The sequence below is a fragment of the Sus scrofa genome, chromosome 6 (assembly GCF_000003025.6).
Source record: "Sus scrofa isolate TJ Tabasco breed Duroc chromosome 6, Sscrofa11.1, whole genome shotgun sequence".
Classification (NCBI taxonomy): Eukaryota; Metazoa; Chordata; class Mammalia; order Artiodactyla; family Suidae; genus Sus; species Sus scrofa.
In genome coordinates, this window is record NC_010448.4 from 143,557,286 (window position 1) to 143,584,887 (window position 27,602).

A 27,602-nucleotide genomic window follows, 5' to 3' on the forward strand; every position below is an offset into this window, starting at 1 on the left:
TTTCTCTGGTTTCTCAACCTTGCTTAGGACCCTTCTCTTCTCTGCCTCCACTCACTCCCTTGGTGGTGCCTTTGAATTCTACAGCTGTAAATTTAGTCATGTTTAGGTCATTTTCTGATTTTAATCTCAAACGTTGAGCTCCCCTACTCTCCAGACTCAATTACCTTACTACTGACCTAAGATTTCCACTTGCAGGAGTTCCCATCGTGGCGCAGCAGAAACAAACCTGACTAGGAACCATGAGGTTGTGGGTTTGGTCCCTGGCCTTGGTCAGTGGGCTAAGGATCTGGTATTGCCATGAGCTCTGGTATAGGTCACAGACATGGCTCTGATATTATGTGGCTGTGGCTGTGGCTGTGACCGTGGCCAGCGGTGACAGCTCTGATTTGAGGCCTAGCCTGGGAACCTCCATATGCCATGGTTGCAGCCCTAAAAAGCAAAAAAATATAAAAAAATTTCCACTTGTATATATCCATATCTCTATCTATATCTTGATCCACAGCTAGGCATTTGTATCTTTGTCTATAGCTCTATATTTTCACTTCTCACTCGGATCCTTTGTTTCTTTTCTCTTCCCTTCTCAGATTTGCTCTTCTTACAGTCTTCCTCACCTCAGTAAATGGCATTAAACTTTAAAATCATCACAAGTTATTCTATTTTTTACACATCTCACATCCAATTCATCAGCAAAAGACACGTGTCCCCCAACAGTATTTACTCCTTAAGAAGAGTTGGAACTCTTTAAAACAGCAATCAGGAGTGCTTGTCGTGGCACAGCAGAAACGAATCCAACTAGGAACCATGAGGTTGTGGGTTTGATCCCTGACCTTGATCAGTGGGTTAAGGATCCGGCATTGCCATGAGCTGTGGTGTAGGTCCCAGATGAGGCTCGGATCTGGCGTTGCTGTGGCTCTGGCGTAGGGCAGCAGCTACAGCTCTAATTAGACCTCCTAGCCTGGGAACCTCCATATGCCACTGGTGTGGCCCAAAAGGACAACAGACAAAAGACAAAAAAAAAAAAAAAAAGAGCAATTAGATTGTGCCTCAAATCTGCTCAAAATCCTTCAAGTGCTTTTCCTCTAACTCAGAGTGTAAAGGAAACACCTCACCATTAGCTACAGGTCCTGAATGACTCGGTCCAGACAGCTCTGACCTTGTCTTTTTCCATGAGCCCCTTCTTCACTGGGCTCTGACCACAAAGGGAGTCTTACTCTTTCTGGAACATGATAAGCACGATCTTGCCTTGGGCTCCTTGACCTCACGGTTCACTTTGCCTGGTTGCTTCCTCCAAAAATACACAGGCTCACTGGTCTTTGCTCAAATATCACCTTATCAGAAATGCCTCTTCTGACCATCTCATTTTAAATTGTACCCCCTTGCTTCTTTAACCTCTTTAACCTGTTTAACTTTTTATAACTCTTAGAGTAATGACACACTACACGTCTATCCATTTGGTTTTTTTGTTTTGTTTTTGTTTTTTTGTGTTTTTATGGCTGCACTCTTGGCATATGGAGTTCCCACGCTAGGGGGTGAATTGGAGCTGTAGCCACTGGCCTAAATCACAGCCACAGCAATGTGGGATCCAAGCTGCACCTGTGACCTACACCACAGCTCATGGCAACGTCAGATCCTTAACCCACTGAGTGAGGCCAGGGATCGAACCTCCTTCTCATGGATGCTAGTCAGATTAGTTTCCACTGAGCCATGATGGGAACTCCTATCCATTTGTTTTTGTTTCCTCAAATACAATGTGAATTCCATGAGAAAGGGACTCTGCCTGTTTTGGACACCACTACATCCTCAGTACCTAGAATATTGTCAGCTCCTAGTAACTACTGAATAAATACACATCTTAACATATATGGATGAAACAGAGACTCAGACAGGAGCTTGGAGAGTCAGTAATAGGAACTGGACCTTCTAACTCCCAGTTTGGTGGTATCCTGCCAGAACACTAGGACACCAAAAACCCAATCTCTGACCAGGTGGGCTTATTTTCTTTCTCGGTACTATGCAGGCTCATATACTGAGTGTGGAACATCAATAATTCTTTCAATAATCATTGTAGAGTGCCCATTTTGTGCCTGGCACTGAAGTATGGACGTGAATAATGCAGAGCCCCTGCCCTTAAACTACAATGAAATCATCAGATAATTGTGGTATAGTTGGAACTCAGGCAAGGAATTCTTCCAGACCCATTTGTGTAGTCAAAAATGGTGATGCTGGGAAACCCTGCAGAATCGAGAAATAGAGGTCAGACAGCCAAAAAAAGGGTATTCTAAACAGTAAGATGGAACATGCAAACCTCCAGAGTCATGAGAGATCCCCACATGGTTAGGAATTGCAAGAAGTACAGATGAAAGGAAAACTGCCAGGAGAGGAGTGAGACTGAGGAGATAAGTAGGGACCACACCGTGGAAGGCTTGAGCGGATCATTCCATAGCATGTGGACTCTAATCCTAAAGTCTGGTGGAAGACTCTGAAAGGTTTTAAATAGGAGAACAGCATGAGAAGATTTGCATTTCAAAAAGAGAATTCTTTTTGCCAATATTGAGAAATACTCTCTCGGGAAAGAGATAGGAAGGCCAGTTAGGAGGCCATTGTCACAGTATTGGCACAAAGTAATGGGGGTCTAAGGTGATGCAGTGAAATTTATTCTATTATGCAAATCCTACTGGGATTACAGCATTTATAGTAAACATCAACATGACATGACTCCTTTGTGTTCCTGAAAGGAGGCAAGGATGGCAAATAAGGATCATAATAAAACATCCTTCAAGGCCAGCATCCAAATTTTCTCTCATTCAGAGATAGAGGCGAGCGTGTGTTTGTGTGTGTTTGTGTGTGTGTGTGTGTATGAAAAGATAACTGTCTTGATAATCACTTCTGACAGCAGAGGTTGGTATCAGTGACAAAAGCAGAACAGATAAGGAGCTTGTAATGGTATATCTAAGATAAGCACCTAGGACTTTTGAAAAGGCAGAGACATGCAGAGGCAATTCAGACACAGGCTTGCAAGATTAGGGAAGGCCAGGGTGTGAGAAAGAGGTGAGACCTTTCCAGGGAAGTTGGAAGCATGACATAAAAATGATATCCTTCTAGGGGCTGGAAGCAGGCTGGGATCCAGCTGGAATGTTTTCACCCTATGTACCCCCTTGACTTCTGAAGCCTTGTATCGTTTTATAAAGAAGGACAATTGCAGTTGTGAACAAAACCTTACAAGGGACAAGCAGAAAGAAGGATTGGCAAAATAATCTTCTGACTGAGAGAATGATTTTCCCCAGTGTAGGACCCATTTGCAAGTGACGTATTTTTTCCTAATAAAGACCAGATTTTTGAGGCTCAAGTTCTGATGTCTAATGATGTATGGGAGAGTACAGAGAGAGAGATTGAAGAATGTCAGAAAAAAACAAAGATGGCTTTTAAAGGTTTGATGTTCTAAATCAATCGACCTCCCCATCCCTTTTTCTCCTCACTTGTAAAGGGTTATAAACCCTGCCCTGCATGCCAGAGGGTGTGGGAGAATTAAAAGAGAGGTGAAAACACTTTTCAAGTTGTAAAACAATCATGTATTATTAAGTATCCCCTTGGGAGATCTTTCTAAATGATAAATTATTCTATATGCTAATATTTTAAGGCTCACATTAAAAAATACTTTTTCACTTTGCTTTTGTTGCTCACTTTCCCTCATGAAATGCTAAAATCATACTGAATTGTAAATGTTCAAACACACATACAGTGAGGATCTGGTTTCCTGGATAAGTTGCTGCTCTATTTTCTCTTGTCCTTCTTTTCTTAGCTACTTTTAGACTATTCTTTCAAAGTGATCATTGGTCAGCAGGTGCCATCAAAATAGAACTTTGTAGCTTCCAAGATGACAGGCACAGAAGATGAACAATGAACAAGTGTAAAGAAAATGTGAATAAACCTCAAATGTTATCTTTCCTAACAGTTTCTGGCTGTAGGATTTTCAATATTGACTATGACAGATGCATCTAAGTGATTGTATAGACAGGACTCAGATGCTTAGAGAAACAGACTGAAGCTAAACCCCATGATCTATGGAAGTATCCTGACTCCATTTAGTGTTTCAGTGCAGGAATTCTCCTAGGTTTGCTGGCACCAGCCTCTTCCTGTTCCTGCTTCCATTACAAAGGTGCTATTTCTTTCTTTCTTTCTTTTTTTTTTTTTTTTTTGTCTTTTGTCTTTTGTCTTTATAGGGCTGCACTCCCAGCATATGGAGGTTCCCAGGCTAGGGATCTAATTGGAGCTTTGCTGCTGGCCTACGCCAGAGCCACAGCAACGCCAGATCTGAGCAGCATCTGTGACCTACACCACAGCTCACGGTAATGCCAGATCCTTAACCCACTGAGCAAGGCCAGGGATTGAACCTGCAACCTCATGGTTCCTAGACAGATTCGTTTCCACTGTGCCATGACAGGAACTCCCACTAAGGTGCTATTTCTAAAAGAGGTAAAATATTGGAAAACATAAGTGAGAAAAAATAGGTTCCTAATGTCAGAAGCAAACATCAAGCCTTTATCAGAAAAAATCACTGGTCCTAGAGTCAGACTACTAGCTGTACAGGCATAAGACACAGGGTGAGCTGGCTGGAATACCTGGACACTTGCTGATGAGAGGAAAAGGGTGGACAGAGAACTTAGCCAGTGGAAGCTCTGGGTAGGGTCCTGATAGCAGTGAAAGTAGGCTAATTTGGGAAAATTAAAGTAATTTAGTAGGGGTGGAGCCTAGACTGGGAAATAAGATGTGGGGCCAATGGAGAGAGATGGGACTAGAAAATACAAGGGAGGCAAGATGGAGAGTTTTCAGTCTTAAAAGTGGGTGAGGATGATCATAACTCTTTCCGGCTTGGGCAATGCCTGGGCTGCAATGTGGAGAGCAGCTCTGGCTTTACGACACATCAGATCAAGGTCTGAGTAGCAGCTGTTTTCAGGATTTGTCTGTGGTTGTGGCTTGTCACTTAATGGTTAGGAAGGCTTGTGAAAAAGAGGTGCTATAGCTTGGAGGCTGAAAATCTACGTTCTGAATCAAAATCCCAGTGAGCTGGGAAGCTTTGAGCAGTGATTTAGCCTCTTAGGTCTCAGTGTCTTCATCTCTAAACATGACGGAAATACTACTACCTATTTCATATGATAATTGGGGAGATTATAAGTGTGTTTAGCCCAGTGACTGGAACACATGAAAAAGCAAACACATTTGTATTTATAATTATAGTTGATATTTTTGTGACTTCCTGAGTTTCCAGCATGTAACATACCTACTGAATACTTAAAATGGGTAAGGCCTGAACAAAGCCGCCTGCTCTAGCGCTGGAGAGCTGCCATGCAGTATAGTCTGCTCTCTATTATCTGTGGTTTCATATGGCATGCACAGAGTCAACCAAGTACCACTCAAACCTGCAGATGCCAAACTTGCAAATATGGAGGGCAGACTGCACTCATGGTACTTCACCATTTTATGTAAGAGACTTAAGCATCTGCAGATGCTGGTCTCCACGGGGGCTCCTGGAACAAATTCCCCACAGATTCCCCGCAGATACTAAGGGAAAACCGTCCAGGCCTTTGACACTCAGTGCCCCACTGACACTCTGTCCCATCCATAGGATCTCAGCAGGTTTGCTAGATTCTCATTACTGTTTCACAGTTGACAGCACCTGTCTAAGAAGAGAAATTAGTCTTTGTATTCATGGGGACAAAGGTGGAGGGTGTATTTAAGCATGGTCAGATGGCCTTCAGCTCAATCTCCACTGAGATCTTTAGAGCCTTGTATTGTGCCTCTCCTGCACAGATATGAGATTAATTGTAAACTTTCTTCATGGTACCTGATGAAAATATGTGTCCACATTCAAAAATTTTCCTGACCTGACCAAAATATTTAAAATTTTTTGATGGAAAGATATCTATGTCTGTATCTATATCTCAGTGGAACATCTGAGAAATTTTGTTTTTCTCCTGACTGTCAAATGGATATAATTGACATTTACTATGTGCCAGTTACTGTGATAAATGCTTTCTATGATTATTTCATTTTATCCTCAAACTTTTCTGTCCTTTTCCCATCTTATTGCTGTTACAAGTGACATCTTATGGCTTGTAAAAGACAGAGCCAAATTACAATCTAGATCTGTCCTATTTAAAGTTTATCTTTCATAACCACTGTACTATAATGCCTCTGGAAAATGATCACTTGTTTCCATTTAAGATTATAATCCAGATTCCTAGGAAGAATCCCATTTTCATTCTTCTCTTTAGGTTCAGCACCCATTTAAAATATGGTATACTATATATGCTCACATAGATCTATGTTCTTTGCCTTTCAGGAAGAAATGTAGCACTGCTGAAGACAATCAGAGCATACAGGCAGTTTTAAATTCCAAAAAGGGTGAGCAATCTATGTATATACAAACTCATTTATACTAACTACTAGTAGAGTCTTCTATCTACAACTAATTCACAGGGCAATTCTTTCCATGTGCTCATTAGAGGACATTTTCATTTTATGGGTCTCAATGATTCCTTACAATTTCATGTCTAGTCTGTAAGATAATATTAACATTCTCAACATCAATATCAATATCAGTATCAATCATTAAGATCAACAGGAGTTCCCATCATGGCTCAGTGGTAACAAACCCGACTAGTATCCATGAGGATGCAGGTTCAATCCCTGGCCTCACTCAGTGGGTTAAGGATTTAGTGTTGAGGATTTAGCTGAGAGCTGTGGTGTAGGTCGCAGACATGGTTTGGATCCTGTGTTGCTGTGGCTGTGGTGTAGGCCCACAGATACAGCTCTGATTCAACCCCTAGCCTGGGGATTTCTATATGCTATAGGTAAAGCCCTAAAAAGCAAAAAAAAAAAAAAAAAAAAAAAAATCAATACCTACACAATGATAATACAGATTACTTATTAATAGTGTGACAATACCATTTATTGATATAAAGTATGTCAGATACTACTTAGGCACATTATGTATGTTATTATATGTAGTAAGTAAAAAGTTATGCCCACTTCCTATATGAGGAAACTAAAAGTAAAAGAGGCTAAGTAATGTGTACAAGGCAGCAAATGGTAAAGTCAGATTTAAAATAAAAGAGAACTGAATCCAAAACCTACACATGTTCTTTCTACTTAATGTATTCTACCACGAAGATTATTTTGTATTTTTATTTTTTAAATTTTTATTTATTTTAGTGCAATTTTTAAACATTTTAAAAAATTTATTAAAGTAGTTGATTTCTGCAGTATAGCAATCTGACCCAGTCACGTCTGTGTGTGTGTGTGTGTGTATACACACACAGACACTCTTTCTTATATTATCTCCTATCATGGTCTATCCCAAGAGACAGGATATAGCTCCCTATGCTATACTGTAGGACCTCATTGCTTATCCATTCTAAATGTAATAGTTTGTATCTACCAATCCCAAACTCCCCGTCCATCCCAATTCTTCCTCCCACCCCCTTGGCAACCACAAGTCTGTTCTCTATGTCTGTTTTATAGATACCCTCATTTGTGCCATATTTTAGATTCCACATGTTCAGTGATAGCATATGGTATTTGTCTTTTTCTTTCTTACTTCACTTAATATGAGAGTTTCTAGTTTCATCCATGCTGCTACAAATGGCATTATTTCATTTTTTATGGCTGAGTAGTATTCCATTGTATATATGTATCACATTTTCTTTTTTTTTTTTTTTCTTTTGTCTTTTTGCCATTTCTTGAGCCGCTCCTGCGGCATATGGAGGTTCCCAGGCTAGGGGTCCAATCGGAGCTGTAGCCACCAGCCTATGCCAGAGCCACAGCAACGTGGGATCCGAGCCGCGTCTGCAACCAACACCACAGCTCACGGCAACGCCAGATCCTTTAACCCACTGAGCAAGGCCAGGGATTGAACCCGCAACCTAATGGTTCCTAGTCGGATTCGTTAACCACTGCACCACAACGGGAACTCCCGTATCACATTTTCTTAGTCCATTCTTCCGTCAATTTAAATTTACGTTGCTTCCATGTCTTGGCTGGCAGGGGGGAGTATCTTTTTCAATGAAAGTTTTGTCCAGATATATTCCCAAGAGTTGAATTTGTAGATCATATGGTAGTTCTATATTTAGTTCTCTGAGGAACCTCCATACTGTTTTTCATAGTGGTTGTACCAATTTACATTCCCACCAACAATGGAGGAGGGTTTCCTTTTCTCCACATGATTTCTAGCATTTGTTATTTGTAGACTTATTAATGATCACAATTCTGACCAGACTGAAGTGGTACTTCACTGTAGTTTTGACAGAAAGATTTTTCTTTCATTCAGCACAATTTCCTCTTGCTACTCATCATAAATAGTTTACTCTTCAACATTCTGAAAGTTATTTAGAAATATTGTTCTCTTCAAAATTCCCTCCTCTCATTACAGGACTGAGGGCAGGCATAGCATATATGATTGTGTGTGGCTTGAGATAGAGAAAACTTTGGGGAAGGGCAAGGGAGGGAGGAAGAGGTGCTTAAATTAAATTGTAAAACATAACATGTTGCAATTACAATACCAAAATTCAATAGTCAAAAAGGAAGACTCAAAACTCTGAAGATTCAAAAAAAGCAGATAGAGCCAGAAGTTTTCAATATCTGTTATACATATGCAATTTACTTCAATTTACTTTATAAATTTGCAGACAGTGTTATACTTGTGTGTGTGTGTGTGTGTGTGTAATATGTTCGGCTTAATAATACAGAGGCAGTCATTTCAGGAATGTACAGTTCATAGAAATTCTAGAGCAGAAAAGAAAAGCCCTGCTCCAGAGGTGACTGTTATATGAGTCAACTGTATTTCTTCCCAATCAATACCAGATGCTTTGCCAATTAACTTAATAAATATTAAGAATGGGTTTTCAAAGGAAGTATTCACATTAGCAGTATTGAAGATCTATACTTTGTCTAAGATATTTGGAGGCACTAGTCACCTTGCATAAATAGGAAGTCCAGTGAGACCTTCACCTCTCACTCTTTAGGATAGTGCTGGAGACTAGATGCTGAAATGATGACCCCAGAAGAAGCAGTTTGCCTGATGATGACTACAAGACTAATTGAATACTGCTTATATATTTTTCCCTACCTCTAGTAAACCCAGAGGTAGCATGTTATATTCAGAGCAACTAAAGAACTGAGAACAGATCATCTTCAAATGTAAAAAGTCAGTCTGTTGAGCTGTTATTTGTTACAGCTTTTTAAACAAATACCATTTTAAAAAAATATCTTCAAGCGTGGCTGAATCTGCTCTGCACTCGCTTTTATAATAACCTGCTATCCAGGTATTGATGTTGTCAGGGCTTAGCCAACACTCATCTCTATCTAACTATAGCAGCTACCAAAATCTACCACAAATCATCTAATAATTGCCCATGAACAATTGGGCACAGGCCAGTTCTCAACAACAGTGAAATTCTAAATCTGGAATATGAGGGCTATGGAAATGAGAGCAGGGATTGAAGACTGAATATAAATGGAGAATGGTCTTGGGTAATTTGTCAGAATAGGTATCAGTCTGCTTTTTGCTTTCACAAATGAGTTCATTTTTGCATCAACTCTAGCAGACACCTTAGATATAAGAGATGTGGTGGAAGCTGATATTTTCCTTATAGGCAAGATTTCCTTAATGATGATCTCATCTTGCCAAAATAATCACAAGAAAAATGAACTATCATCAGCTATTCTATTATATGCCAAATACCTGGAAATTTCCAAGAATTCAACTTTCGGTCTCCTTGTTGATGTAATATCCAAGTTACCAATTATTTGCCTTAGTATTTAGCTAGACTAGCTTTATTTCATTTCATGAAACACTTACTGAGTACCTAGTACCTGGTTATGCATATGAGATCTTAGTGAAAATCCTCAATAAACTCTATGGGATTCTACTGATTATTCCGACCAAATGATCATCTAAAACAATATTTGGTTCAAAATGGAAGTTAATGCTGTGCTGAATCTTCACATTGACTTTCCATTTCCCTAAATACAAGTAATATTTTGGATTCACTTTTCTATGTCCTTTTCCATTATTGACATCAAAGGTTACAATCTTTTGAGAAGACCAAAGTCTGTGTGAAGACTGTCTGTAATTAGTTGTGGGGGAAACATCTTCTCAACTCTTAAGGATCGCTACAAATACATCAACACATAGCAGAGCCTTTTATCTTTTCCGCGTCTCTTTTCTTTCTCTCTTAATGCAAAAATAAAGCAAATGAACAAACTGAAAACAAACACGCACACAAACAATACACTCAAACAAAAAACAAAGAACCTCTTCCTTAATGATTTTATTTAGCATGCTAGAGGCTTTTTAAGAGATGGTCAGAAACCTATCAGCTTTGTGGCCCTTAATTGCACTGTTTAGCAGGCAAAGTCAGACTGCATAAATCTGATCCTCTTTCTTTAGTATGTCTAAAAAAGAAACAGTTAAACCTGTCAAAGCATGTTCTAAGGAGAAGCAGTTTTCTGTTATGATTCTGTTTGTGCCTGTTTGAGCCTGTGCTTACCTTTGTATTCAGCACAAAAAGGTTAATATTTGGAAGAGAACAAGAAGGATATTTATGAAACTGTAGGAACACACATTTCATTTAGAAATGCTAGCTGTGCCTTCGATACTTTCTCTTAGCCATCTCCATAGGAAGCCAGTATAAATGCTACCTATTATTTTTGTGAATTGAGCTCTTAATTTGCATCTGTTTTCTATTGGATAACTCTAGCAAATTGAGATCACAAAGTTTAAAAAGGAGAATACCTGTTTAATGTTCCATGGCAGTCAGATTTTGTGCCTGATGCTTGCTTACAGCAAAAGCCTTGCAGGCAAGAGGCAGAAATGAGCAATTTAACCAATCATTGACTGCTTGAGTCCATTATGTAGATGTAAAATAAGGCCATTTTATTAATAGGAGAAATGGAAAAATAAAGTTTTATCTTAGCAGTTCATTGTTTAAAAAGAGATTTATTTTAATGTCTATCATATAAAATGGGTCTTTTAAAAGCAATACATAAAAATTCATAAAAGAAGTCAGTCTATTTTGGAACTATAAACATAATGAGAATCTAGCATTAAGGTTTTAACATAGCATTTCTATTTTCTTTTTTGGTTGGGCCTAATAAATAGTAATTTATCACAATCATTAAAACATGTTGCTTTGTGAAAAGTTTATAGATCTTTATTGGAAGTTGACTTTTTCAGTCTCAGAAATCAGCCCTTACTAGTACCTCTTTAATGCCAGGTACTTTGTATATTTGCCTGTTTTAATCCTTACAACAACCTTGTGAAGTAGTTCTTTCTTTCCTTCCTTCCTTTCTTTTTCTTTTTTTCTTCCTGATAAGGGCTTGATGTTATATCTGTCTGATGGTATAGTAATGAGCTGTTGTTGAGTAACAAACAACCACAAATCCCCATAATATTCACGAGACAATTGATAGTTTATGCATCTGAAATCAGTTCTCCTGATTGTGGCTGGGTCTCCTCATAGGTCGAGAGGTTGCCTGGCTGTCAGCTGAGGTGACGGGGGTAATTTGGCTCTAGTCCACACGTCTCTCAAACTGCCACAGGTTGCCCCAGACATTGTCCTTCTCATGGCAATAGCAGAGGTGTAAGAAGACTATACTAGTGGAAATGTGCAATTCCCTTTTCAAGGCCTCTGTTAGCTCATTCCTATTAACACCTCGTTGGCACAGCAATACAGAAAGAAAATATACTCTGCTTCCTGATAGGAGGTGCTCCAAAGTTCCATGGTAAGGGGTGAAAATTGGGACCATTAAAACAATAGGTCTCACACAAATGATAAAGGCTTAATATCATATATTTAGTTCGCCAAATTTCTGTCCACGTTCTATTGATTTAACTTTCAACATACCTGCAATACTTGAATATTTTCTATAGAAGCTAAAACACTAGAAACCAAACCAGACCCTAAACAGCTCTTCAGGATCATTTAATTATTTCAAAACCTTCCCAACTCATTTCTGATTTTTCTTAATAATGAAGATGGTGGTGGCAAGAGCCACCATTTATTGATATTTACTATACTCCAGACTGTAGCTAAACACTTTTAAATCTTACAGTGTTCCTACTGAGTGGAAACTACGATCCCAGTTTTATAGATGAGGAGGAAAATGAGCTATAAAGGGATTGAGAAACTTGTCCAAGTTTGACCTGTTAGTAAGTATTGAAGTTTGCATTGAGGTCCAGGTCTATTGTACATTAATACCTGCCAACCGCGCCAGTCTACCACATTTTAATCTATCCAAATGCTAATAGGTTGAATTCCCTACATGTTATTACCTCATGTCATTTCTCTGTTGGGAAAATTACAAATATTTCCTTCTGCCTTTTGAGTCTCAAAAAAATTGCTATCTTGTTCTAGTGACACACAAATTCCAACATACACTGGGTATATATTATCATACACTTTTCCTAAACAAACAAAATCTGTTCTAATTATGCAAAGCACTCCACCCTGACCTGTAGAGGCTTACTCTTTCCTACTTCCCTATCTCTGTTCAGGCTAGGATGGGGTCTTTTAGTATCCAATTTCTCCATCTGCCTTCAAGATGTTATCTCTAATTTAAGGAACCAAAATGTCTGCTCTAGTTAAGATGAAACTTTCAGTTTGTAAAAACATTTAAGTTTACAGAATGCTTTTACATTTATATATACATTGCTCAGTTCTTATAACAGGTATAAGGGCAGATAAAAAATAATAACAGGCTTATTTCTCTCTATTGAAAAAAGGCAAAGATATACCTCTCCTCTCCTCCTTCTCACATTGTTTACTTTAGAAAACTTCAACTTATAACTACTTTCTCTTCTCTTTGAAATGCATATACATTCTTTGAAACACTAGATACGCCCTTTGTCAGCTTTATGATCAGGAATGTCTTTCTCAAATATCTGGGAGAAACTCTTTGAACTATAAACATCAAGGGAGATAGCACCCCTACCTTTTGGTTTCAGTGGGAGGGTAGGAGCCTAACTTCCATAGATTCTTTGCTCCAAGTTACATAACTGCTTCCTATTATAAAGATATGAAAAGTTTTTTTTTTTTTTTTTTTTCCTCCTGGCTAAAACCAATTAACTAACACAGATGGTCACCTCAACTACGAAATGAAAGTGGGATGAACTATGTATGGCAAATGGTATTGTCAAGTCCTCTTACTTGAGGACTAATTATTCTTTATCTTGAGAATGGGTATGTAATGAGTTATATCAACTTGACTAGATAAAGGGTGAGATTTCTTTATGTCTTTGCAATCCCTTAGCAGATTGCCCATAATGTGCAAAACTTTCTGGTGTAATATTTGTTTAATAATAAAACTGTTTTTTTTTTCCCTACTGTGTAGAGAGAATTTTTAATGTTAGGAGGAGATTTTGTCTTCAATTATATTTCCTGAACACAATCAGCAAGGTAAACATTATTATACTCATTTTATACACTAGGAAATGGAGGGTACAAGAGATGTAGTGATTTGCCTATCCAGACAGTCCTGTTACTTACTATGTTGTTAAAACTAGTGGATTTATAATTTCATGAAGATTGGGATCATGTCTGTTTCACCAATAATTGTATTCCCAATGGTTCACCAAAACTTGGCAAAAATAAAGGTACCCTTAGTCTCCTTAGATGAATAAAGTCTTGAATCCCATGCAGTATTCTATTTGCTGTTAAATTTGTAGCAATTTAGAGTTATGGTGGGGTACCCTAAACAGCTAGGAAATTAAGGGGAAGATTATTATGTGATTGTAAACTAGTGAGAATAATGGATCAGAGTAGAAATGTTCCAAAACTCTGGAAGAGAATATTCTAATATCTAGGACTAAACTATAACTTAGTTAAATATATAAAAAGATGTAAGGAAATAATGTAGTGATGTTTGGGGATGGGGTGTGGTCAGCTACAGCATCACTGAAAAAAAGGCAATAGAAGCAAATTCTGGCAGAGTCCATACTGTTATTGGTCACATTGGTCAAAGCAACTTCAGCCAACAGTGCCACTGTAAGATTATCCCTAAAGTGAAATGGAAGCATCAGATAAGCTTGTCTTGATCCTGTTAAGCTATATAATTATCTAGCTCCTATGGGGCTATTAAATGGCTTAATCAATAGATTTCAAGTTCTTTCAGTCCCTATTGTTCTATTTTCTTATTGTGAGTCAGTTAGTAACTTCTAGTTCATATTCGCTTTCTCATCAGGCATGACTAGCATAAAAGAATATTCAACCTGTCATTTTTATGTCTATCTCAGTATCACTCTAGCTTCAGCAGCCATCTCAGTCAGACTCTTAGGACTTGACCTTGGAGTTCCCGTCATGGCTCAGTGGTTAGCGAATCCAACTAGGAACTATGAGGTTGTGGGTTCAATCCCTGGCCTTGCTCACTAGGTTAAAGATCTGGCCTTGCCGTGAGCTGTGGTGTAGGTTGCAGACATGGCTCGGATCCCACGTTGCTGTGGCTCTGGAGTAGGCCAGCGGCTACGGCTGATTGGACCCCTAGCCTGGGAACCTCCATATGCTGCGGGAGCGGCCCTAGAAAAGGCAAAAAGGCCAAAAAAAAAGGGAGGGGGTTGACCTCTTCTGGGCACTGACGCGAGTGAACCTCTGAGCCTTCAAAGAGGAGAACCAGATTACATAAGCCTTGTCTTATACCACCAGGTCTCAGTCTGTATAAAATATGACACACATGACAGGACAAGCTCTGAAACACTATCTCCAGGAACTATGCCCTGGCTCTAAACATCCCCCTTTGCTACCCACTCAAGAAAGTGTATGCATATAAAAATAAGAGAACATTACTGCGTAGGGCAGATTTTCACAAAGGAGTGCCCCATAAAACATAAGCATGCTGTTAGACAAAAGGTGGGGAAAGCTGTATAAATTTAGAAAATTCTGGTATGATAAAACAGTAGTTTGCTGGAGTTGGTTCATACCAACTCATAAGAGCTAATTCCGCTTGTCCCTTTCCATCTCTGCCTTCAGTAATGTCACATGGGTACTTTGAAATAGGCCAGTGTGGAGTATCGGCATTGTGGATATTGGCAAACACTACAAATTGGAGATTTTTTTTTCCCAGCATACTTTTGGATGATAAATTCTTTATCACAGGATTTCTGAGATATTTTTAAATTAAAATATCCATGATGTCTTTAAGATATCTGACCATGAAATACTTTTGACAGCAATGCTCTGTCAAGACAAAAATTGAACCTCTTACAGACTCTAAGAAAAATGAATCCATTTAAAAATGAATTAATTTTAAAAGATCAACTATTTTACTGGTTAACTGCATGTGGCATACCACCCTACTGATCATTCTTTCACTTACTGATGTTTTTATTCCATAATTGTTCAAGAGTTTACTAAGCGAAAGACACTAGTGCATCAAGATGCTAGAGTTGAACATTGTCCTCTAATGCCACTTCTAGATGTTAGCATATTCTGAATTTTACTGTTCTCGGGGTTGAGATAGTCATCCACATGTCCCTAAAAGCAACTCCTCTGCTTTGTCATTGGCAAACAGTGGGAAAGTCCACACCCCTATATGATACCTAATATCCTGGGCATCATGCTAAATTCCTTAAATACACCATCATATCCAATCCTCATCCTTGGCACCATGGTATTTTATTATTCCAACTGTTACAGGTGAGGACACTTATTCACACAGAGATTAAATGGTCTACCTTAGGTCACATGCTAGCAAATGCTGAAGTCAAAATCCAAACCTAAAAAATAATTCATAAGTATACTTAACATTATGCTTTGCCACCTCCCAAGAGAACATTTAAGATTATGTTGTGACACCTCCCTGTGCTCCCAGAAGAGTTCACTCCTCTGTTCATTAGGCATTTACCTAGCACTTATCATGAGCCAGACTGTGTTTCTCAAAATACATTGTATATACACCAGGTGTGCTCAGAGGTGCTCCCTGGGGTTCCATGCAGTCTCAGAAGAAAAATGGCTCATCTTTCCAGAATTCAAAATTTCTAAGGGGAGGAGAATAAATTCTCATGTTGAACAAAGTTATATTGGGAAGAGAATGTAAGTTTTAGGAACATTGGAAAATTCTCAGAGATTTTGTACTTTTGAGCAATAGCTACCTTGGCCTAAGTCTCAGAATTCTTGTGGTCCACTCTTGAGTTGGGAACACTTTGTGGCTGAAAATCTCTTAAATTTCAGCTATTACATTAGAATGCAGTCTCTAGAGTCAGAGGAACTGGATGTACCTGATTGATCTGGTTTTTACCTCTCCTGCACAGTTCTTCATATCCACTGCACTTCTTTCTGTTCCTACTCACTCTTCACCCTGAATGGGACTCTCTTTCCACAGATCTTCTTATGCCTGGTCTGCTGCCACATCAAGCTTCTGCTAGACTTTCACTTAGTCAAACCTTCTTTGACTCCTATCTAATGTTGCACTCTAGTTCTATTTTCTTTTTTTTTTTTTTTTTTTTTGTCTTTTTAGCTATTTCTTGGGCCACTCCCACGGCACATGGAGGTTCCCAGGCTAGGGGTCTAATCGGAGCTATAGCCACCGGCCCATGCCAGAGCCACAGCAACGCGAGATCCAAGCCGCGTCTGCAACCTACACCACAGCTCACAGCAATGCCGGATCGTCAACCCACTGAGCAAGGGCAGGGACCGAACCCGCAACCCCATGGTTCCTAGTCGGATTCGTTAACCACTGCGCCACGACGGGAACTCCTAGTTCTATTTTCAGTTTTGAGGACACTCCATAAGATTTTCCTTAGTGGCTGCACCAATTTATATTCCCACCAACAATGCACTAGGGTTCCCTTTCCTCCACATCCTTGCCACTTGCAACAACAGAGAAGGACCAAAACCATGGATAGACCTAGAGGGTATTATAGTGACTGAAATAGGTTAGAGAAAAACAAAAACTGTATGTTACTATTTATATGTGGAATTTAAGAAGTGAAACAAATAAAATGAATAAAACAAAACAGAAACAGACTTACAGATATAGAGAATAAACTAGTGTTTGCCAGTGGGGAGAGGGAAGAGAGAAAGGCAAGATGGGGAGAAGGATTAAGAGGTATAAACTATTACATATGAAATAAGCTATGAGGATATATTGTACAGTATGGAGGGATATAGCCAATATTTTATAACTTTAAATGGAGTGTAATCTATAAAAATATTGAACTACTATGCTGTATACCTAAAATTAATATACTATTATAAATAACAATATCTTTAATAAAAATAAAGTCACACTCTATTGCCATATTACTGTATTTAGAACTATATACTTTTTTCATAGCCTATTATCAATATGAGAAATTACCTTACTTTATATTTGTTTTTATTTATTGCCTCTATCTCTTATAGGAATCTAAGCATTCCAAAAGTAGGAAACTTGTCCACTTATCCATAGCTTATTCCTAATCCCCAAAATAATGCCTAACATAAAAGGGCATTTAATAACACTTATTAAGTGAGTGAACAAATGATGAAGTGTGTAAACCTTTTGCAACTTCTTTTTCCTCAGTTACTATATTTATTTAAAAAGGGAAAGTATGACATTTTTTCATAATGGCATCATGAAGATTTATAAAATACATAAAAAGCACTTATGAGTGCCCAGCCTATAGCAAGCACTTAATACATTTATTATTATAACTGAAAGACACATAAGAATCAATCATAAGAATCAAAAACACAACAAAAATCACTTTTCTATAGTTTCTATATTTCAAGGATGCCGTATTGAAGAGGCATTCTAAATTAAAAATGTGCAGATTTTTTAAATCCACTTCTTCAAACCACAGCTAAGCATAATCTTCCTCCTTGGTCTTGTCATTGTGGACATAAGGTGCATTATTCCCAAACAGTAGGGCGAATCATAAAATTTTTCCCTCATAAAAAGGCTATAAAATGTAAGCAATAACATAAAGGACAATGCTACAGTGATTAATAGCAAGGGTATAGGCAGGAAGCTGCATCATCTGGCTAATATATTTTAAATGCTTCTAAGTTGTGAATGTGTTTATGTGTTATATATTTGGTGCTGACCACTCACTTAGGAAAAAATGACAATGATGCTTGCCCTTTTTAAATCTGAAATCACAAAACTTTACATTGAGGCTCTTTTATTGCTATAAAAACTAGCCTTCGTGTTCAGTGTCAAAAACTTTCATTTTTAGACTATCTTCTGTGTTAATAAGAACATTTTGATATAAAGTGGGTCCTTATTTTAAAATCCTGTTTTACAAAGTCTATCCAAAAACTGGGGTTTATTTAACAGTTATAATTTAAGAATTACAGATTAAGTTGGGATTCTTTTACACAGGTTGATAAATAGTCATTCATATCTAGCTCATTTCTGAGCATTTAAAAGTATCATTGGATGACCTATTATGAATTCTCTTAGAGGTATGGGGGAAAATAGAAATTTCTATGGCAAACCAAATCCTGTCAATGATGCTTACATTTTAGCGTTGGGGAGAGGGACAAAAATAAAGGAAGTGTCCAGAGCATTCCGAAAGAAATACAGTCAGAGTAACTGCTATGCTTTAAAGCACTCTGCAGCAGAGGAAACTAAAAGGGAAAAAAAAAAAAAAAAAAAAAAGGACTACCTATGGAATGGGAGAAAATAGTTGCAAACAATGCAACTGACAAAGGCTTAATCTCCAAAATATACAAGCAACTCTTACAACTCGAGCACAACAAAAAATAAATGAAGAAATAAAAAAGCCCTGAAAAATGTGCAGAGGACCAGAGAAGACATACGGATGGCCAACAGGCACATGAAAAAAAATGTTTAACATCACTAATTACTAGGAAATGCTAATCAAAACTATGATTAGGTACTACCTCACACTAGTCAGAATGGCTACCATTAATAAGTCCACAAATAACAAATGCTATAAGGGTATTGAGCAAAGGGAACCCTTCTACACTGTTGGTGGGAATATAAATTGGTACAACCACTATGGAAAACAGTATGGAGGTACTTCATAAAACTAAATATAGAACTACCATATAATCTAGTAATCCCATTCCTGGGCATCTGTCCAGACAAAACTTTCATTCAGAAAGATACCTGCACCCCCATGTTCACTATTCACAATAGCAAAGACATGGAAACAACATAAATGTCCATTACAGATGAATGGATTAAGAAGATGTGGTACATATATATAATGGAATACTACTCAGCCATAAAAAAGAACAAAATAATGCCATTTTTAGCAACTGGGATGGAACTAGAGACTCTCATACTAAGTGAAGTAAGTCAGAAAGAGAAAGACAAATACCATATGATATCACTTATATCTGGAATCTAATACATGGCACAAATGAACCTATCTACAGAAAAGGAACAAACTTATGGACATGGAGAACAGACTTGTGGTTGCCAAGAGGAGGGAGAGGGATGAACTGGGAGTTTGGGGCTAGTAGATGCAAACTATTGCATTTGGAATGGATAAGCAATGAGATCCTGCTGTATAGCACAGGGAACTGTATCCAATCAACTTGTGATGGAACATGATGAAAGATAATAGGAGAAAAAGAATGTATATATACATTCACTTTGCTGTATAGTGGAAATCAACAGAGCATTGCAAATCAACTATAATAAAAAACAACAACAAAAAAAGCACTTTGCTTTCTAAGAGTAAGTTAAAGAAGCTGGAGTTTCCTGGATTCCCTCCTGGCATAACTGTTTAAGGATCCAAAGTTGTCACTGGAGCAGCTCTGGTCTTTGCAGTGGCATGGGTTCGATCCCTGGCCCAGGAACTTCCACATGACATGGGTGTGGCCAAAATAATTTTAAAAAAGAAGAAGCAGCTCATTTGCTAACATAGCCCATCAATCATTGTAGCTTGCACTGATTAACTGTGTATTTGTCTTTCATTCAGTAGTAAGGTGTCCTGACTATCATTTTTTTTCATCTCATCTCCCAACCTCTTGTACCTGCTATTCTTGTTGCCATATTATTTCTTCTCTATTTAGATAGTTTCAGTCTCCTACTTTACCATCCCTGTGCTCTGTATTCTATCTACTTTATTGAACAAGTTGGCTTTAATTTTTTTTACATAATTTTTTCAGATCATGAAAAAAAACATGTTTTATATAAGACACATATAAAATGCTTAAGATATATTAAAAAGAACATTAGTATTGCCTCAATACCACAACCCAGATATAACATTTTTGGTATACTGTGTTTGCCTAAAATCTTTTTTCCCCACAAGTACATCATTACCAGGTAAATGATTTTTATAAATTGCTGTATTTTCTAAATTGTGGGGGAAAGCAACTAGTGTATCACTCTGGACCTTTGTTTCTTTATACACCCATTCTCACTCTCTCAAAGGAGGAAAAATCAGATTGGTGAATTTAGAAGTGGAAACTGGCACATGAGTTGTCCAGATCCTTCTATTTTCCTTCTCTTGGGACCCAGTTACCTACAAAGGAGCATATTTTTTGTTTACTCCTCCACAGGTAAGTCTTAGTGAGGTAGACACCCAGTGAGAGGCCTGTCCCAGCCCAACTCTGCTAAGATTGAATGGGAAATTCTGTCTGATTTTGAAGTGTGACAAAAACCAATGCCATTTTCTTCAATCTTTTTTATAATAAAGGTAATATTTTAGCCTTCTTTCACAGAATTTTTTAATCTTCCCTTTCTTTTCTTTTTTTGGTCATTTTAGGGCTGCACCTGAGGTGTATGGAAGTTTCAAGGCTAGAATCGGAGCTATAGCCTCTGGCCTACACCACAGCTCATGGCAATGTGGGATCCTTAACCCACTGAGAGAGGCGAGGAATCGAATGTGCATCCTCAAGGATACTAGTCAGATTCATTTCCACTGAGCCACAGTGGGAACTCCTTTTAATCTTATGTTTCAATTTGTTTAGAACTTGGACTGGAAAGAAGGGTGTTGCTCTATTCTTTACACAGAGACTAAATGCACATGCTCCATGATGGGTGCCATGATGTGCCACCTAGGTGTCCCTTTCATAAAGGCTTGACTCAGCTTCTGGAATTAGCACCAACACAGGGCTGTCAGCCCCTTCAAGCACCACCTCACTGTGAAGTGCATCCTCATCAAAGGTCACACCCTTTCCTTGGAAGCCTACATCCAATAACTGATTGATGCAGGGGTATAAAGACATTCCACATCTTGGGGTTCAATGGTTATTCTAGCTTCACAGCTCCCTATGTCAAAAATATTGTCACTGGGAATTCCCACTATGGAGCAATGGAATTGGCAGTGTCTTGGGAACACTGGAACACAGGTTTGATCCCCGGCCTGTTTCAGTGGGTTAAGGATCCAGCATTGCCGCAGCTGTGGCTTAGGTCACTATTGTGACTTGGATATGATCCCTGGCACAGGAACTCCATATGTTGTGGGTTGGGAAAAAAAAAGAAAAAAAGAAAAAAAAATGTCATTGGGCATAAGTCATAGCTTGGCCTCTCATTTGCTCCACAACTGCTACCACCTTCTCCATTCTGCAGATGTTATTCCCAAGGGCTTTCCTTAAGAAATATCCAGCATACCAAATTCCATCTCGAGTGCTGAGTCTGCTTCCTGAGAAACTTAATTTCTCATATTTATATATACAAACACATCATTTTTTATTAAGGACTGTATAAAAACCACCTATTATTAAAGAGACAGTCTAATAATAGAGAAATAATATTGCTTTCAATGGTGATTCCATAATTACTCTAACTCCTATTCTTTGACATTCATGGTATTTCTTATGCTCGCTGTTTTAAGTGTCACATCACAAAAAATTTTGTTTACAAATATTTTTTCACATATCTAATTAATCATGAAGAATAAATACATTTTTGAAGAAGTAAAATTACTGGGTAAAAGAAAATGCATATTTTTAGGACTTTTTGATGTTACTGTTAATTTGCCTTCTGAAAAATCTCACACCATTACACATTCTCACCAGCAGGGAAGGTGAAAAATCTATCTCAAAGCACACTGACTAATATTGATGTTTAAAATAATATATTTTCTAGTTATTCAATCATATTTTACTTTCCTTAGAAAATTCACTTATAGGGAGTTCCCGTCGTGGTTAAGGAATCTGACTAGGAACCATGAGGTTGCGGGTTCGACCCCTGGCCTCACTCAGTGGGTTAAGGATCCAGTGTTGCCATGAGCTGTGGTGTAGGTCACAGATGCAGCTTGGATCCCACATTGCTGTGGCTGTGATTTAGGCCAGTGGCTACAGCCCCAATTCGCCCCCTAGCCTGGGAACCTCCATATGCCAAGAGTGCAGCCATAAAAATACAAAAAAACAAAAACAAAAACAAAACAAACAAAACCAAATGGATAGACGTGTAGTGTGTCATTACTCTAAGAGTTATAAAAAGTAAAACAGGTTAAAGAGGCGTAGGTCGCAGATGCGGCTCGGATCCTGCGTTGCTGTGGCTCTGGCATAGGCTGGCAGCTGTACCTCCGATTAGACTCCTAGTCTGGGAACCTCCATATGCTGTGGGAGCAGCCTTAGAAAAAGCAAAAAGACAAAAAAAAAAAATTCACATATATTTATTAGCCAATAAATACTATCTCTTTCCTTGTGAATAGAGAAACTTTGTTTATCTTCTAGGTTGTTATTTTCCTTAAAATTTTTTAAATAAAATTCATTGATACTGAAGAGAAATGACATTTGTATAGTACTGAGCTTAACATGAAAGAAATCAATCATTCTCCTCAATTAAGACAGTTCTTTTATGATATAGCCTATACCAGTAATTCTCAATTGCAGGCAGTTTTGCTCTCCAGGGCATTTGGCAATGTCTGGAGGTAATTCCAACTGTCATGATTTTAGGACGGGTGTGTGTGGGGAGAGTAGGGAAAGGAGATGTGTTGGAATCTAGTTATAATCTAATGGGTAAAGGCTAGGGATGTTAGTAAACATCTTGCAACATAGGAAAGTTCACTAAAGCAAAGAATTATCTAGTCCCAAACATCAATCATGCCAAGACTGAGAAACCCTCGTCTGTACACAGTGCTGCAAACTTCTTGATTGAGTTTATTCATAGGAAGTGTGTGGATTTGTGTGTGTGTGTGTGTGTGTGTGTGCGTGCGCGCGCGTGTGCACGTACATGGGCATTTAAAAATTCTTCAATTATATTTCCTGACTCATTAATGTTGGTTGAAACTTTTTATGTGTGTATTTTGTAACTCTATAAATCTTTTTTTGGTATTTATATATTTGATTTTTACTATCCCGGATTTTCTATTTAATGATTTTGTTTTTGATAGTAATATAGTCATTATAATTTTGAAATTATCTTATGTATAATATAGGTGAGAAAGAAAAGTAAGTGTATTGATATTACTGGAAATCAGGGCCTTCAGTTCCTCTAGGACCCTATATGCTCTAAAGCACAATTATTACTTTACCTGTAACTCAGTATACTGTTATTTCCTAATGTAATAGTATCACTAGTAACAGCTACTATTTATTGAGCCTTTCCACTATCCACTGTGTCACTCTGTTCATTGATACACATGCATTATCCACTCGTTGTTCATAATAATTCTAAGAGGTAGTTATTATTTTTCCCACTTTACAAGTGAAATTCAGAGATATTAAAAATACATCAAATGCCACCCAACTAAAAGTGGCAAAGATTCAAACTTTTGCATGTCCAACTCCAAAACCCATTCTCCTTCCATTTAAAATACCAAATATGGAGCTAAAATAGTCTAGTGAATTCATATCTTTAACCTATAGCTAATACTGTTTGTTCTTATGAAATCTGAGGACTCTTTTGCTAGGTAATATTAACTCTGAGACTTTGGAATTACACATATAAGAATAAAGTTACTTTCAATTATCCACTGATTTAAACAATAAATATTTTGAGTAAGGTCAGTAATAAGAGGTGCTGATATTTATCTTTCAATAGCTTCATTTTGAACAACTGATATTGACCATCAGTGTGAGTATTACTTCAATGTCAGAATTTTTTCAGAAGTTTTTGGGGTTTTTTTTTTGGTATTAACTGCTTACATATATCATTACTTCACAAGCTGTGAATTCCTAGCATATTTATTTTTTTCTTAATCTTCCTCAACATACATAAAACATCTGGAATAATTGTCATGACAGTCACCTAATGGCTTCTGAGACTGGGTCTTTTTTGTGTGTGTTTTTAGGGCTGGCACTCGTGGCATATGGAAATTTCCAGGCTAGGAGTCGAATCTGAGCTGTAGCTGCTAGCCTACGCCACAGCCACAGCACAGCACAGCTCACAGCAACGGAACCCACGTCCTCATGGATATTAGTCGGATTTGTTACTGCTGAGCCATGATGGGAACTCTGAGACTGGGTTATGTTATAAGACTTCTCTGCTGAAGTGTTTTCTGCTCCCAGGGAACCTTCTTTGAGGCTGTTCTTGAGACAAATTACAAGAGGGTTAACAGTCCAATTATTTGCAAGTGTAAATGTCCATAGCATCCTGCTTCCCAGAGCTTATAGGAAAAAGAGGAAATATTCATATTAACTAAAAAAGGTGAGCTTCCTTTGTCACTTCTCTTTCAAGGAAGCTTCAAACAATTTGCACTGGGGGAAAACGAAGGTGTTAGACTGTTAGAAAAATAACTGCAGCATGAAGCTAGGAACTACTGTGAGTAGTCGCCAGTGGAGAGCATTGTTAGAACTCAGGAACGTCAGCAATGGACTGTTTGGAGTGTTGACCAGTTTATAACAGTGGCTGCACTACAACCTAAGTTGTCTGGAAGTCCACTGGATTGCATGATTTCAGTTTCTGTGAACTATCCCTAGAATGTCATCATAGATTCTTTTGTTTTGCTTAAGCTAGTTCAAATGGCTTTATTTCATTGAAACCAATGAGCTCTAACTAATAAAAAACCAGAATAACAAATTTAGATACTGAATCCTCTGGGAGAAAGATATACTCTCTTTCTTGAACATTAAGGCTTCAGGTCTGGGAGAGAGGCAAAATGTACACTATCCTCTGATGAAAAGTTCAGCTTCTCTGGGAAATCTATTTGATTAGCTCTAGAGCTGCTTTGCCCACCAGCATGCTGAACAGCTAGAATCTATGAGCCCTTATAGAGATGCAGGTTGCATTTCCACAACAGGTCAATTAGACCATGAAAAATCACTTCTCAAAATTAATTCAACACACTCTCCACTGGCCTTATGTTGGTTTCAGCAAAATGTCTAAAATATATATTTATATGCCTTGAACAAAAGGGTTGAGTAATTTATCTTCAGCTACTAGTCGCTATTAATTCATTCAGCTCAAATCATTTTAACTGTGATTGTGTATGGACTGTTGTGTGATCCAATTAAGGAACCAAAAAAAGACATGTAACGTCCCTTGGGAAATTTGTATTTTGGGGTTTACATTTCTACTCAATAAATCAGTGGATACTTTGTTACTTCTCTCCTTTACCTTCATTGGGTAAACAATATTTTGGAGTCATAGCCTTTAAATTCCAGGTGATGCTTCCCAGGCAAGTAAAAGCCATGTGGCTGGTTTAGTGATCCAGGGAAAATCAATTTCCCTTCCAAACTGAGAGATCTCAAAACAAAACAAAACAAAAAATACATCAGTGTAAATGAAGCAGACTCTTGAAGTTGTTTTCATCTCTAGCAGCTATGATGCCATGACCCTAAAAGATAAATGTATGCAAACAAGAAAGAAAGCCTTCACCCGAGTGAAGAAGAAAGCCATCCATTGAAGATGAATGATTCATGAATTTTTTTTTATTGCTACCTTTAAAACCGTGTCTTCAGTAAAAAATATTTTTTGAATGATAAATTTCAGTTAGGAGATTTTCTCCATGTATGCTATCTTTCTTCCCTTTCTCTTTTTCTTTGCAAACACATCTAAGCCAGGGAACTTCTTCAAGAGGGAGCATAAACAACATTAAAATCATGGGTGCATCAACAATGCAACTGGTGGGTAGTCATTAAGAGTTGACTTGGTTTCATTTCCAAAAGTTGTGTAATATTAGACCAATGAATAGAAAATTCAGTGTTTTTAATCTATAGAATGGGAATAACAGTACTTATCTCTTAGAGCTTCTATGAGAATTAAAGGAAATAGTTCATATAAAAATGTTTGAAGTTCTATCCATTTTTATTAATATAAGATCATTTATTCATTCAGCAAGTATTTGCTAAGTAAATGTGGCAGGCACTGTTTTAGGCTTCGGAGATATAGCAGTGAGCAAGACAAGACTCATTCCTTCACAGCTCTTACTTATTACTGACAAAGAAAAACATTAAAAATAATTTTGCTATAATATTTAGAAATGATCTTTTCTATGCAGAAAAATATCCCTTTGAGTAGAGCTCTCTAATTAAAAGCCATGTCATATTAATAGGATTTCCTGGACAGGAGGGATTACCAGATTTAGGTGACAGAATAGAAAGATCCTAATACTGTCATTCATGATCTTGTCCCATTAACCAACCAGACATAGCAACAAAGAAACTTGAAGAGCACAATGGAAGCCAAACTATTAGGGGTTACAGATACTGCGAGTTGGAAAATCTTTATTAAAATAAATATACTGGTAGTTCCCATTGTGGCTCAGTCGGTTAAGGAACAGACATAGTCTCCTTGAGGCTGCAAATTCAATCTTTGGCCTCGCTCAGTGGGTCAAGTATCCAGCATTGCAGCAAGCTATGGTATAGGCCACAGATGCAGCTCAGATCAGGTGTTGCAGTGGCTGTGGAATAGACCTCAGCTGCAGCTCCAATTTGACCCCATACAGAAGTTCCAGCATATGAGAAATTCCATATGCTACAGGTGGGGTCATAAAAAGAAAAATAAATAAATAAATACACTGAAAAATGGGTAAATTGTATCTATTTTTTTTTTAAGTTCTTGATTTGGTAATCTTTTTGAAGTAGGTTAATCAAAGAAAATATAATTGGTCAATACTTCTGATATTGAATACTCTTTCTGCTTCTAAAGAGCCTATTCAAGTAGCAATGATAATAAGGATGATGATTAATACTTATAATGATAATAATATAATAATAAAACTGTTAACATTTATTGAAAGCTTACAATGTATCACATTTTTGCAAAGCCCTTCAAAAGCATACTTTCATTGAATCTTTAAAATGCTATGAGGAAACAGACTCACAGACATAGGAAACAAACTTATGGTTACTAAAGGGGAAAGGGGGAGGGGAGGGATAAATTAGGAATTTAGGATTAGCAGATACAAACTACTATATATGAAACATAAACAACAAGGTCTTATTCGATAACAAAAAACTGCATTCAATATCTTATAATAAACTAAAAAGGAAAAGAATATTAAAAATTATATATGTATACATATACACATGTACATATAGACAGAATCACTTTGCTGTTGATCAGAAAACACAACATTTTAAATTAACTATACTTCAATTTAAAAAAAACACTCTAAGTTATGTAACATTATCCTCCTCAATTTACAGGTGAGGAAACCAAGGTTTACAGAAATTCAATATCTTCTTCAAGGGCACAGGTAGAGATAAATGTCATCAATGTAGAGATGAATGTCAAATTCTGCTCAATTGATTTCA